Source organism: Microcaecilia unicolor, chromosome 2 (assembly GCF_901765095.1).
Source record: "Microcaecilia unicolor chromosome 2, aMicUni1.1, whole genome shotgun sequence".
Classification (NCBI taxonomy): domain Eukaryota; kingdom Metazoa; phylum Chordata; class Amphibia; order Gymnophiona; family Siphonopidae; genus Microcaecilia; species Microcaecilia unicolor.
Genome location: NC_044032.1, coordinates 596183195 through 596196643, shown reverse-complemented (window position 1 = coordinate 596196643; position 13449 = coordinate 596183195). Strand labels below are relative to the sequence as shown.

The following is a 13449-nucleotide window of genomic DNA, read 5'->3' as shown; positions in this document are numbered from 1 at the left end:
GCCATACCACATCAACTGTTTCTAAAGGTGTTTTTATATTGTACAAGGTCCCTCCCCCCTCCACCCAGCCTCCCCTCCCTCCTGATGAAAGCCCTATCCAATTTACGTTAGAAAACAGCTATAGAAATGATAAGTAGTAGTAGCATCTTTAAAGACAGAGACAGCTATGCCAAAGCTTCCTGTAATTAATTTTCCAGATCTTGGCATTCCCCATTTCTTTCATACTGACTTTCTACACTTTCAGTTCTGGCAGAGATTCATCCATCCACATATGCATTATCCCTCTTTTTGCCATAAAGAGGACAATAGAGACAAATGTGCATTGTTCTAGAGAGAGGCACTGCTCAACCAGCATGGCCGCATAGCCCATAACCAGTACTGCATAGGATCATTACACCTGGACTTGCAAGACTCAAATATGCATCTCCAGCAGGGCCGCCGAGAGGAGGGGGGCAGGGGGGACAAAATTCCCCAGGCCCGGGCCTCCAAGGGGGGCCCGGCGCCGCAGTCCCCTCCACCCCCCTCCGTCCACCACCGGGCCCCCCTGAATTCAAATCATAGCTTCACCTCGACCTCGCTCCGTGTGAAAGAAGCGCAGCAGCGGCAGTCTGCAGATTGCCTCTCTTCGGGCTTTCCCTCCCTGTGTCCCGCCCTCGCCCAAGTCTTTTTACATCCTAAGCAAGATACTTCTCAGAAACATGTTCAATGGGTTCAGCATTACCTGTAAACCCACACTGGGGAGACCTCCTAATGTCTCTATTGATTCTATACCGAAGCATTAGGATCACTGGATAATTTAATTTCTTCTGTGGTAGTAATTACCTTGGATAATAAAGCCAGAATGCAAGCTAAGAGAGGTGATTATCAAGAACTGTTACATTATGTTAATGCTTTTGAATAAAGTACTGTGAGCTTGGAGTTCACGCAAACTCTTTTTGAGCAGGAAACAGGAGTCACAGCAAAGAAAATAAAACATTTGGAGAATCATTCAAGGTCCCTATATTTAATAATGTGGAACTTTCTGGAGATACATTTACTGTCCCCTATTACTATGCTCCAAAGGTATATAAATATGTTCTTTATGTACTCCACCATTTGGTAAAGTGAACTATTAATTATCAAGGAATGATGGGGTGAAGAAGGAACAAATGGGGTTGGCGGAAATAATTTTATCGACTGTATGGATTTATATGCATTTTTTTGGAAAGATCAGAGGTACATCTACAGAAGAGAGCTTTGCTAGTGACATATTTTCCTGTAAGATCAAGATCATGTCCTACACTTGTTTTTCAAACATAAAGATGTTCATTGTATGGGAGGCAAGGTCTAAATTTATCCAGACCTGTGCAAATTACTCAAGATTACAGAAAGAAGTTTCTGTCAAAAGTCTTTAGGTGTTAACATTAAGGGCTAACTTTATTTTGCATTGCTTCTCTATATGACTGCTTAGATTAAATGATGTTAAATATGTATTCTTTTAGCCCTCCTATTAAGGTATTTCTGAGATACTAAGAAAATGCTTGCCAAGACATCCACAGATGTGACTGAAAAATATGTGTTTCTTTTCTTTGTCTTTATTTTTGTTTATTTTGGTAGACTGTTCTTCACTCCTGTAAGTCTTATTTCCTTTTTCTTATATATTTTCCTAGGTTTATGTCCTCATTATTGTTACTTCTTGATTGTTATGTTTTGTATTTATTTTGGTTGTGCTTTCTTTTAACAATTTATGCACTTGTGGAAATTGTAAATTCCATAAAATATAAAATAAAGAAAAAAAGACAAAAATCTTAAGGGTCTTTTCACTAAGCCCCGGTAGAAATCTGGCACTACTACGTGCCAACACGGGACTTTCCCACATGATAATCCTACATTTATCATGGCATTATATTAAGGATTTTTTTCTATTTGATTTTTTCACATCCCACAGTAATTGTTTCACTTTACCTATATGGCTTACCACCCTGTTCACCAAACCATGCTAGCAGCTGCCATGCGCTAATGCAGACACAGCCCATTCACTTTACATACCTCTCTCACAGGCTTAATCCCTTCGGTGATTTGGGGATAGAGTTCTAAGCCCCTGTTGCTTCAGTCCTGTTTAGGTGACTTTACCAAATACCATTAGTCATACTCAACTGGCTGCTTACCTCAAATTACCAAACAGTTATGAATAACGGTACTTTAGACTAATCTTGTTCTCTTAGTTCAGAAACCAAGAGAAGGAAAGAAACTAAATGGATTTTAAGTCAAGAACCAGACCGATGTTACAGCAACAAATGGTATTTATTATTAACAGGTATAGGAATTTTTAAGTAAACAAATTGTTAATTACTTTGAGCAATTTTACTTTCAATGTTACCTTATATAACACTTTCCCTTTTGCAGGTGCAACTACACAGTCCTGTAAAAAATGGGTAGAGTACCTGAATATCATATAAGTATTACTATTCAATTAATTTCTGTTTTACTGCTAACATTCTCTAAAGAAAATATTTTATTTATAAGAAATAACTCTTTGTGTCCAATTTTTGTCTTTCAGACCCCTACAGATTTCAGTTTTCTCTATCAGGTAAAGGAGTATGTCACTACTATCCAGCTTATTTTCAAAGTAGATCGCCGGCCATCTTTCGACACAAATCGGGAGATGGCCAGCCATCTCCTGAAGCCAGCGAAATCGGTATAATCAAAAGCAGATTTTGGCTGGCTCCAACTGCTTTCCGTCGCCGGGACGGCCAAAGTTCCCGGGGGCATGTCGGAAGGGTAGCGAAGGCGGGTCAGGGGCGTGCCGGGGTGTGCTCAAGAGTTGGGCGCCCTCAGCCGATAATGGGAAAAAGAAGGGCATCCCTGGCGAGAATTTGGTCCACTTTATTTGGTCCCTTTTTTTTCAGGTCCAAGTCCCAAAAAAGTGCCCGAACTGACCAGATGACCACCGGAGGGAATCGGGGATCACCTCCCTGACTCCCCCAGTGGTCACTAACCCCCCCCCCCACCCTCAAAAAAACAACTTTAAAAATGTTTCTTGCCAGCCTCAATGCCAGCCTCAAATGTTATACTCAGGTCCATCGCAGCAGTATACAGGTCCCTGGAGCAGTTTTAGTGGGTGCAGTGGACTTCAGGCAGGCGGACCCAGGCCCATCCCCCCCCTACCTGTTACACTTGTGGTGGAAAATGGGAGCCCTTCAAAACCCACCCAAAACCCACTGTACCCACATGTAGGTGCCCCCCTTCACCCCTTAGGGCTATGGTAGTGGTGTATAGTTGTGGGGAGTGGGTTTTGGGGGGGGTTGGGGGGGTTGGGGGGCTTAGAACCCAAGGTAAGGGAGCTATGCACCTGGGACCAATTTGCAAAGTCCACTGTAGTGCCCCCTAGGGTGCCCGGTTGTTGCCCTGGCATGTGAGGGGGACCAGTGCACAACGAATCCTGGCCCCTCCCATGACCATATGCCTTGGATTTGTTCATTTTTCAGATGGGCGCCATCGGTTTCCATTATCGGCGAAAACCGAGGGCGCCCATCTCTAAATCCGGCAATCTCAGCATTTAGGTTGACCATCTTTAACGTTGACATTTGGGCACCCCCAACCGTATTATCAAAATGAAAGATGGACGCCCATCTCATTCGAAAATATGGTTGTCCCCGCCTCTTCGCGGCGCTGTCCTCGGAGATGGGCACCCTTAGAGATGGGCATCTCCAGTCGAAAATGCTCCTCCATGTGTCTCAGGGAACACTTTGATAAAAAAAACTCTAATGTGCCAGCTATCCTGCCAGCAGTTGCTGCCTGGGTTAAAATCTTCAAGAACATTTCTCAACCCACTCAATGTTTTGTATCTCTGTGAGCATTGTGTCAATAAGTTCTGTTATATCAGTTTGCATTTTGGTTGGAAAGAAAAACACCAAATTAAACATTATGTGTTTGATTTATTTTGTGTTGAATATTTTAAAGTGTATGAGGTCTTATTCACTATTAATGAGGTTCTTGAATATACATTAGTATATATTTACTACCTTTTTGAAGAAATTTACCTGAGATGGTGTACAAGAAGATCAATATCAATAGAAAAATACTCAAATAATAGTGCATATGGCAGTGGTATCCAAGCTTTTCCACATAAAGGGCTGCAAAGTGGACAAGAGAAACCTCTGGGGGGCCACTAAAATATTTTAGCTCCCAGTGAAACAGAAGACTGGGCATCCAAATGGCAGATGACGTTTAATGTGAGCAAGTGCAAAGTGATGCAGGTGGGAATGAGGAACCCAAACTATAGTTATGTGATGCAAGGTTCCACATTAGGAGTCACTGACCAGGAAAGGGATCTAGGTGTCATGGTTGATGACATGTTGAAACCCTCTGCTCAGTGTGCGGCAGTGGCTAAAAAAGCAAATAGAATTTAGGTATTATTAGGAAAAGAATGGTAAACAAAAATGAGGTTGTTATAATGCCTTAGTTTTGTTCCATGGTGCGATGGCACCTTGAATATTATGTGCAATTCTGGTGACTGCATCTCAAAAAAATATAGTGGAAATAGAAAAGCTACAGAGAAGGGCGACAAAAATGATAAAGGGGATAGGATGACTTCACTATGAGAAATGGCTAAAGTGGCTTGGGCTCTTCAGCTTGGAGAAAATCCACAGCTTATTTCTAGGATAAGCAGCAAAGAAATGTGTTGTACTGTTTTGGGATCTTGCTGGGAACTTGTAACCTGGATTGGCCACTGTTGGAAACAGGATGCTGAACTTGATGGACCTTTGGTCTACATAAGTATTGCCACACTAGGACAGACAAAGGCCCATCAAACCCAGCATCCTGTTTCCAACAGTGGCCAATCCAGGTCACAAATACCTGGCAAGATCCCAGAAAAATCGATATTTTATGTTGCTTATCCCAGAAATAAGTAGTGGATTTTTCCCCAAGTCAATTTAATAACGATCTATGGACTTTTCCTTTAGGAAGAAGTCTAGACCATTTTTAAACCCCGCTAAGCTAACCGCCTTTACCACATTCTCTGGCAATGAATGCCAGAGTTTAATTACACTGGTCTGTCCCAGTATGGCAACTTATGTTCTTATGTCCTAATAAATGTAATTTTAAATAATAATTTTGATGCTACAAGTATATATATATTTTTTTAATCACTTTCTTTTTGCTCATTAACAGTTAAAAACAAACAAACAAATGAGACTGATTCTGTGTTACAACTAATCTCCCTATCCCACATGAGCCCAAAGTAAAAAAATTATTTTTATGCTTAATAATCCTCTGGATATAAAACGAAAAAATGAACAGAATATACCTTGGGGGGGGGGGGGGGGGAGTGCTACAAATGTAATATCTTGCATTTTGGGTCGAAAACTCAATAGTATTGCTTTCAATTCTGGTCACCATATCTCAAAAAAGATATAGTGGAATTAGAAAAGGTTGAAAGAAGAGTGACCAAAATGATAAAGGGGAAGGAACTCCTCCCAAATGAAGGAAGGCTAAAGAGCTTAGGGCTCTTCAGCTTGGAAAAGAGACAGCTGAGGGGGAATATGATTGAGCTCTATAAAATCCTGAGTGGTGTAGAATGGGTAGAAGTGAATTGATTTTTCACTCTTTCAAAAAGTACAAAGACTAGGGGACACTCGAAACTACATGGAAATACTTTTAAAACAAATAGGAGGACATATTTTTTCACTCAACATATAGTTAAGCTCTGGAACTCACTGCCAGATGATATGGTAATAGTCGTTAGTTTAAAAAATGTTTGGACAAGTTTTTGGAGGAAAAATCCATAGTCTGTTATTGAGATGGATATGGGGGAATCCACTGCTTGCCCCTGGATTAGTAGCATGGAATGTTGCTAATAATTGGGTTTCTGCCAGGTACTTGTGACCTGGATTGGCCACTGTTGGAAGCTGGGTTCTGGGATAGATGGACCATTGGTCTAATCCAGTATGGCTGTTCTTATGTAAGGACAAGAACTTGAAACTATTAAATAAGAATGAAATATAGACTTAATACTTCACGTAACCCCTGGTTAGAATGATAAATATTGAAAGGTGTAGAGTCACTAAGGGAGTGACTGGGAGATCCCTGGGTGAGAGACAGAACCAGCCCAAGGGAGGGTGTATGAAGAGAAATGCAGTAGAATAATGCCCTGATTTGTAGAGTTACAGTAGAATAATGCCCTGATTTGTAGAGTTACAGCTTGGGAGGAGTTTGCGAAGGAAACAAAAGGACAGAATTATAGTGGGAAACTGTCCTTGGTTGCCTATGAGCCCCTGCCCAATGACCCATAGAAGATTAAGGGAGGTCATGAAGTGCCAACTCCAGTGTGGCTAACTTCAAGGGACTGTTCCTGTCAAACTGATAGCAGCCAGTGAAGGAGCCAGAACTTTGGATCGATTGGGGAGTCTGGCTCATAAACGGGGCTCAGAATAGGATGCGGTCTACCCATGGCCGGGTGTTAGCCACAAAGGGATACCAAAGAAGGAAAAGATAGCTATAAAGAGGTTGAGACCAGGTGGTAACAGAGATTACCAGGAGTAGAAATCAGCCCTGGGGTTACATCTGGTTGCAGGATAGACATAGCAAGATTGTGCATATGTGTTTAGCCTTCTAAAGGAATTGATCCTTGTAAAACTCCCAGTGGATGTAAGGAAAGATTTGTCCACAGATTACTGAGGTCTGACCCAGATTTATAGGAGCATTTACGTTATTGACTGTGTTGAAAATTCACTGAAGCAAAGGTTGCTTTTTGCTGAAGCTGCAAATAAAGTTCGTTTTTATTGAGTCTCCTGGAGTGTTGCATGTTTCCTGGACTGATGAGTTGAGTCAGAATCAGATAAGTGTCTCCCAAAGACCCCAACTGTTATTCTGGATCATCACTCATCCCAGTTTGACTGGGGTGCGCAGAACCTGTGGAGCTGAAGTAGCGTGAAAGTGTTCCTCTATGGCCTGGTCCAGATCTAACCCAGGTGAGACTCTGGTTACATTCACACACAAAAACAGAAAGCAATGCTTCTTCACCTGATAGATGTGGCTGTGTGGTCTTTCACCTACCATAATTTTCTCTGTTTCTGTGTTACTATTAATCCTTACCATCCCAAATGAGACCAAAAGAAAGACATTTTTTAAATCCTTAATAGCCCTCTGGATATAAAATGAAAAGAATATACCAGGGGTTCATATTTATACTGGGTTTCCTCAGAGTGCTCAGTGGTAGAGAACTAGAGGTTAGTATAGCAGAGCAGATAGGGTGAGAATCAATCAATCCTTCAGGAGACCAATGTTTTCAAAGTGAATTATGTTGGTAAATGTCTGAAAGTTGGCCACTACAACATGAAAACTTGTAGTCAAGTGGATAGGAGGTGCTCCCAGGGGCACATTTATGTTTGCTAATGATGGTGGCATTTACAAATCTTCATGCTTAATACTTCACACACCAAGACAGAAAGCAATGTTTGCTTACCTGATGGATGTGGCCGTTCAAAGCTGAACTGGAGCAGAGGTGCACCGTTGGAAGGTTTTGCTGCTATTGCTGATAGAGAAAAGGCCCTGTGAAGTTCCACTGGGTCATGTGTAACTGCATGGTCACACTGACGCATAAGTACACACACAGGGAGAAGCAAGTCAACCGGCATTTTTGTGCACGTCAATGTGGCCAGTGGAGCTTCATGGGGCCTTTTCTCTACCCACAGAAGCGGCGGGGGTCACTACATATGAGGGCTGCAAAAATGGACTGTGGTGGCTGCATATGGCTCAGGGGCAGTGTGTTGGAGACCACTGTATTATGGCATAGTATGCTACATACAATGTTAACACAATACAAAATAAGCATAAGGTGTAAGCAAAGGTAGTACATATAATAGACAACTAAGATAGATTAACGGAAGTTAGATAGAGAACAAGGGGACTAAATTAAGAAAGTTTAATGTGGAGCCAAAAAGGTGCATGAATATGATCTCAGTTAGTGTATGAGTGGATAAACAAGTTCTGCTAGAGCACTGTATTCACAGCCAGAGTTAGTCCTTGTGACTGTGACTAGCTAGTTAGTTGCTTCTTCTATTAAAGGCTTGGGAGAAGAGACATGTTTTCACCTGCTTGCTGAAGTAGAGATACTTTTGTCTTGTGCTAAACCTTTCAGGAGTTCATTCCAGAGTGTGGGGGCTACTCTGCACTATGGGGACCTTTTAAAAAGGTGCATAATGGCCTATGTGCATCCAGCACACACCAAATCGGCATTACTGTCTGGCTACTGCGTGCCCCGAGCGGTAATTCTGAATTTGGCATGTGCCGAAAACATGTGGTATAAAATATTTTTTATTTCCTACCATGTGGTGCTTACCCAGCAGTAAATGGCAGAGTGGACGCATGCTGCATGCCTACCACCCGGGTAGAACATGAGACCTTACTGCTAAGTCAATGGGTGGCAGTAAGGTCTCAGGCTGAAAATGGACGCGCACTGGTTTTTATTTTGCCACATGTCCATTTTCTGTCCCTTTAAAAAAATGCCCTTTCTCCAGAATTTGGCAAAAACTGGCCCAGTGCGTGCTCAAAAGATGTGCTCATACTGCCGCAGGCCACTTTTTACCATGGCTTAGTAAAAGAACCCCTATATCACACAATACACCATAAAGTTCACACAGTATCTTGAACCTTGTTTTCCAAGCAGAGGGAAACTTTCTGTCTCACGGCTTATTCCCTCATACCTGAAAGTGACTTTGGAGCCCCTTTCCAGGCAGATACAGGGACCAAAGCTTATAGCATGAAAAGTGGCTACACTATCTCTTTCTTTACTGTTTTCCCTTGGATTTCTACACCATAACCACATGGTTGTGCACTTTACACTGACATTTAGCTGTCAAACACTTAACTACTTCTCAAGCTTTCTTAGGTCCTCATTATTTCTACTTCCACAAGATTTACGAGCTTTATGTAGAGGAATTGCCTAATAGTTAGTGCAGCGGAATAAGAACAGAGGGTACTGAGTTCAATTCCCACTGCAGTTTCTTGTGACTCTGCAAATTAGATAACACTCCATCACCCAAAGTGTAACACTTAAATTATGAGCCCACTAGGGATAGAGAAGGTACCTGCATATAATAAAAATGTAAACTGCTTTGGTTGTACCACAGAAAGACAACATATCAAATCCAGGACCCCTCATTTACTATTTTTGTCCTAGTTTAGTCTAAAACTTGAACTTGCCCTAAATATCCCATTAATATATAGGAATTTGCTTTCTGCTCAAAGTAAATAAATGTTGTGCTTTCCCCTAGTCTTAGGCATCAGTCTTATAAAAATGAATAGTGGAATACATTAAGAAAAATACTAGGCAAAGTAATTCTGGATCTTTCACATTCATTTAGTGATAGAATAATAAACATCTTGAAAGCTTTTCTTGGAATACATGAGCAATTGATATGTACATGTGCAATTAATACAGAAAGATCAGCACACCCATTTCAAGGACCACAACGATGTTGAGGGTAAGTGCCAGTCAAATATTTTATTTGGCACCTCTGGAGCAAAAATAGTGGCAAGTAATCTGTGTAATTATGAAACTTATGCCTCTCTCTGCTGGAGAGAATGCATTATCTGCTTCACTAAATATCCATATGGCTCATTATGTCTTTCTGGACATGCAAAGTGCCACTAATGATATCAACAACAGTTAGAATTGGGTAGAGGGAAGTGCAGGAAGCCTGCCTAGCGTCATGTCAGCATAATTGAAAAAGCAAGAAGACTAAAATGTTTCAGCTGCAATCCTACCTCATTTAAATACGTTCTCAAAGGGCTAGCCTGAAGGCCCAATGGAGTATTACATATTACCATGCAGGGCATTCCCTGTTCAGTTGTATGGCCCAGACTCCTGGGCCATCACAGTTCACATTTTATTATAACAAGGAGAAGTCCAATACTTGGTTAGATAGGAGGGGTTTATGAGGACTGACATCCTGCTGTCATTAGAGAATACTGGATCCAGGAAATCAACTTTGCTTTCTCAGAAGACAACCAGGATATGCAGTCTTTGCCACTAGGAGTACCAAGCTAACAAATAAGGAGGGAAATACACACAAGCAAAAATAGGCTAACCAGCTGTTGCTGGAAGCATCTGACAGTGCAAAAGAGACACCTTTCACCAGGCTAATTTTGGATGTCCACAATTGTAACCTGGTCTCAAGTACAAAAGAGAGGAAAACTATAGTAGACAGAGGTTGAGTACACTGATTCCATTGGAATTTGAGGCCTATTGTGACTTATTCACTGTTAAATGAGTGAAAGGTACTCATTTGAATTACTTACTTTATATGCCGCCTTGCATAAAATAGTACTGTATTTGAGAAGTTTACATCAAACTGCACTGCTGCAGCCATGTTGGCCTAACACCTGCAAGTAGGTTCTATGCATGATGCATGGGTGTTTTGGATTTTTTTGAACATAGTGCATTAGCTTCTCACTTTTGTCTTTCAGAAGGAAAGTGTTGGCTCACACTCCCCCAATTCTAGAAAACTGCATGCACAAGTTATAGAATACAGTCAGTTGCACACATAACTTAATTAATAAGGAGCCAATAATTGATGTTATTGAGCAATAATAGGTTATGATTGGTGCTAACTGGTATCACTTAACAGTTAAAAATGTAAAGGTCCTTAGTCAGTATTCTACAAGTTGCAAATCCAAATTCCAGAGCACACAACTTTAGGGGGGCATGGACGGATCAGGGGGGTTACAGAATACTAGCATTTACGTACCTAATTGCCTACAGTTAAGCATGAGCATTTAAATTAGCTGTTGAGCATTTATGCCAACCACTATGTGCACAATTGCAGTTATAGAATTCATGCTTAGCATGCATCAACACCTAACTTTGGTGATCTTTAAGAATTACTCCCTTTGTGCCCAGATCTCCTATTAATGAAATCGTTTTTGCAGGCTGTAGGGTTGACTTTTCAAAGCTGATGGCAGAATCAAGGTTTTAAGGGAGCTGAACTCTTACCTGGATCTTTGGAGGAAACTCAGCAGCAAAATACTGAGGTAAGGATAAAAACAGATGTTCTTGTTTGTGTGCTACAACCACCAGCCACTAGGGGCTGAGGAGAGTGCAAATGGGAGAAAAAAAAAACATTGGTATTGGTAATGGCTGGTTTGCAGAATGAAATAACGATACTTCCTGCAATTAGGATGGACTGGAATATATATGTAATCATCCTTGATGGTCAGTGAACACAGCCATGATGGGGGGGGGGGGGGGGGGGGGGCAAAAGAAAGAGTGTTCATTTTGAATATCTCCTTGTAAAGGATCCAGTTGAGGTTTGTTATGTCCAAGATAGAATATAGTCTTCTTGTCTTTTAGGGAATGAGGAAATATTGGAATAGAACCCCTGATTCTATTCCTGGACTCGAACAGATTCTATTGGGCTCATTTTCAAAGCACTTAGACTTGCCCCATTGGACTGGTCTGCACAGGGCCCCGCAATTGCTAAGACTAGCCCTGCATATAGGGAGGAATCAGTATTGGTGAAAGGAACTGGTAGTGTTCAGAAAATATACTCAAATGGGGGGGAAAAGGTTGCTTGAGTTGGACAGTGGCAACTACTTTGGTGGTTGTTTGTCTCAATGGAAATCTTTGCTCTTCTTTCTGCACAAGCAGGAGCCTCTTTTCTGCTTTGAAATATTGTCAAGCAAAATTGGGATGATCCTTTCAGGCTCACAGAAACATTTCCCCATAGTGCTTGTATTCTGCTAGGTAATAAACTGAGCCCCAACAAATGAAATATCTGGAATGGATATTGAAGGTATGAATGCTTCTTTTATATTGAGGACATGACATGACTGGAACACCAACTTGGTCCGCACCAATGATCCATAGGAAAGCTGAAAATAGAATAATAAAATAAAATAACACTGTTTGTGAAAAAGAAAAAAATGTTTGAAAAGTAAGCAAAAGAAAACCCTTGAAAATATATATGAGAGCTTTAATTGTGTGTCCTTTTGGCAGAGCAGAAAAAAAAACCCTACAGCGACTCAGGAGATCACTTCATATAGGAAGGACTGTACATACTCAAAACTAAATTAGTGTCTGGGCTCCAGGAGAGCTGTTCCTTCCTGATGCCATCCAATGAGGTCACCCAATTTTGTGTCTATTACATTTTGTTTGTTGGAGGAAAATGAGTTAAATGGAGGATCTTATATATGATGGTAGATTAGAAATGAGAAAGATGTCAAAAACCATATGTGAGGGAATGAGTGGTAAAGCGGCAGATGTCCCTAGGAACACTCTCTCACTGCAGGTGCTGTAAGGTGGTAGGGTATTATTATGGATTAAGAACTGGTTGAAAGATAGGAAGCAGAGAGTAGGATTGCGTGGCCAGTATTCTCAGTGGAGGAGGGTAGTTAGTGGGGTCCCGCAGGGGTCTGTGCTGGGTCCGTTGCTTTTTAATGTATTTATAAATGACCTAGAGATGGGAATAACTAGTGAGGTAATTAAATTCGCCGATGACACAAAATTATTCAGGGTCGTCAAGTCGCAGGAGGAATGTGAACGATTACAGGAGGACCTTGCGAGACTGGGAGAATGGGCGTGCAAGTGGCAGATGAAGTTCAATGTTGACAAGTGCAAAGTGATGCATGTGGGTAAGAGGAACCCGAATTATAGCTACGTCTTGCAAGGTTCCGCGTTAGGAGTTACGGATCAAGAAAGGGATCTGGGTGTCGTCGTCGATGATACGCTGAAACCTTCTGCTCAGTGTGCTGCTGCGGCTAGGAAAGCGAATAGAATGTTGGGTGTTATTAAGAAGGGTATGGAGTCCAGGTGTGCGGATGTTATAATGCCGTTGTATCGCTCCATGGTGCGACCGCACCTGGAGTATTGTGTTCAGTACTGGTCTCCGTATCTCAAAAAAGATATAGTAGAATTGGAAAAGGTACAGCGAAGGGCGACGAAAATGATAGTGGGGATGGGACGACTTTCCTATGAAGAGAGGCTGAGAAGGCTAGGGCTTTTCAGCTTGGAGAAGAGACGGCTGAGGGGAGATATGATAGAAGTGTATAAAATAATGAGTGGAATGGATCGGGTGGATGTGAAGCGACTGTTCACGCTATCCAAAAATACTAGGACTAGAGGGCATGAGTTGAAGCTACAGTGTGGTAAATTTAAAACGAATCGGAGAAAATTTTTCTTCACCCAACGTGTAATTAGACTCTGGAATTCATTGCCGGAGAACGTGGTACGGGCGGTTAGCTTGACGGAGTTTAAAAAGGGGTTAGATAGATTCCTAAAGGACAAGTCCATAGACCGCTATTAAATGGACTGGAAAAATTCCTCATTTTTAGGTATAACTTGTCTGGAATGTTTTTACGTTTGGGGAGCGTGCCAGGTGCCCTTGACCTGGATTGGCCACTGTCGGTGACAGGATGCTGGGCTAGATGGACCTTTGGTCTTTCCCAGTATGGCACTACTTATGTACT

General features: G+C 41.7%; 1 protein-coding gene across 2 annotated transcripts in view; it reads right to left on the bottom strand.

Moving 5' to 3' along the window:
- The window catches only part of SPOCK3 (SPARC (osteonectin), cwcv and kazal like domains proteoglycan 3), a 493521-nt gene that overhangs the window by 403187 nt on the left and 76885 nt on the right, over positions 1-13449 (bottom strand). The gene's annotated exons all lie outside the window — the stretch shown is intronic.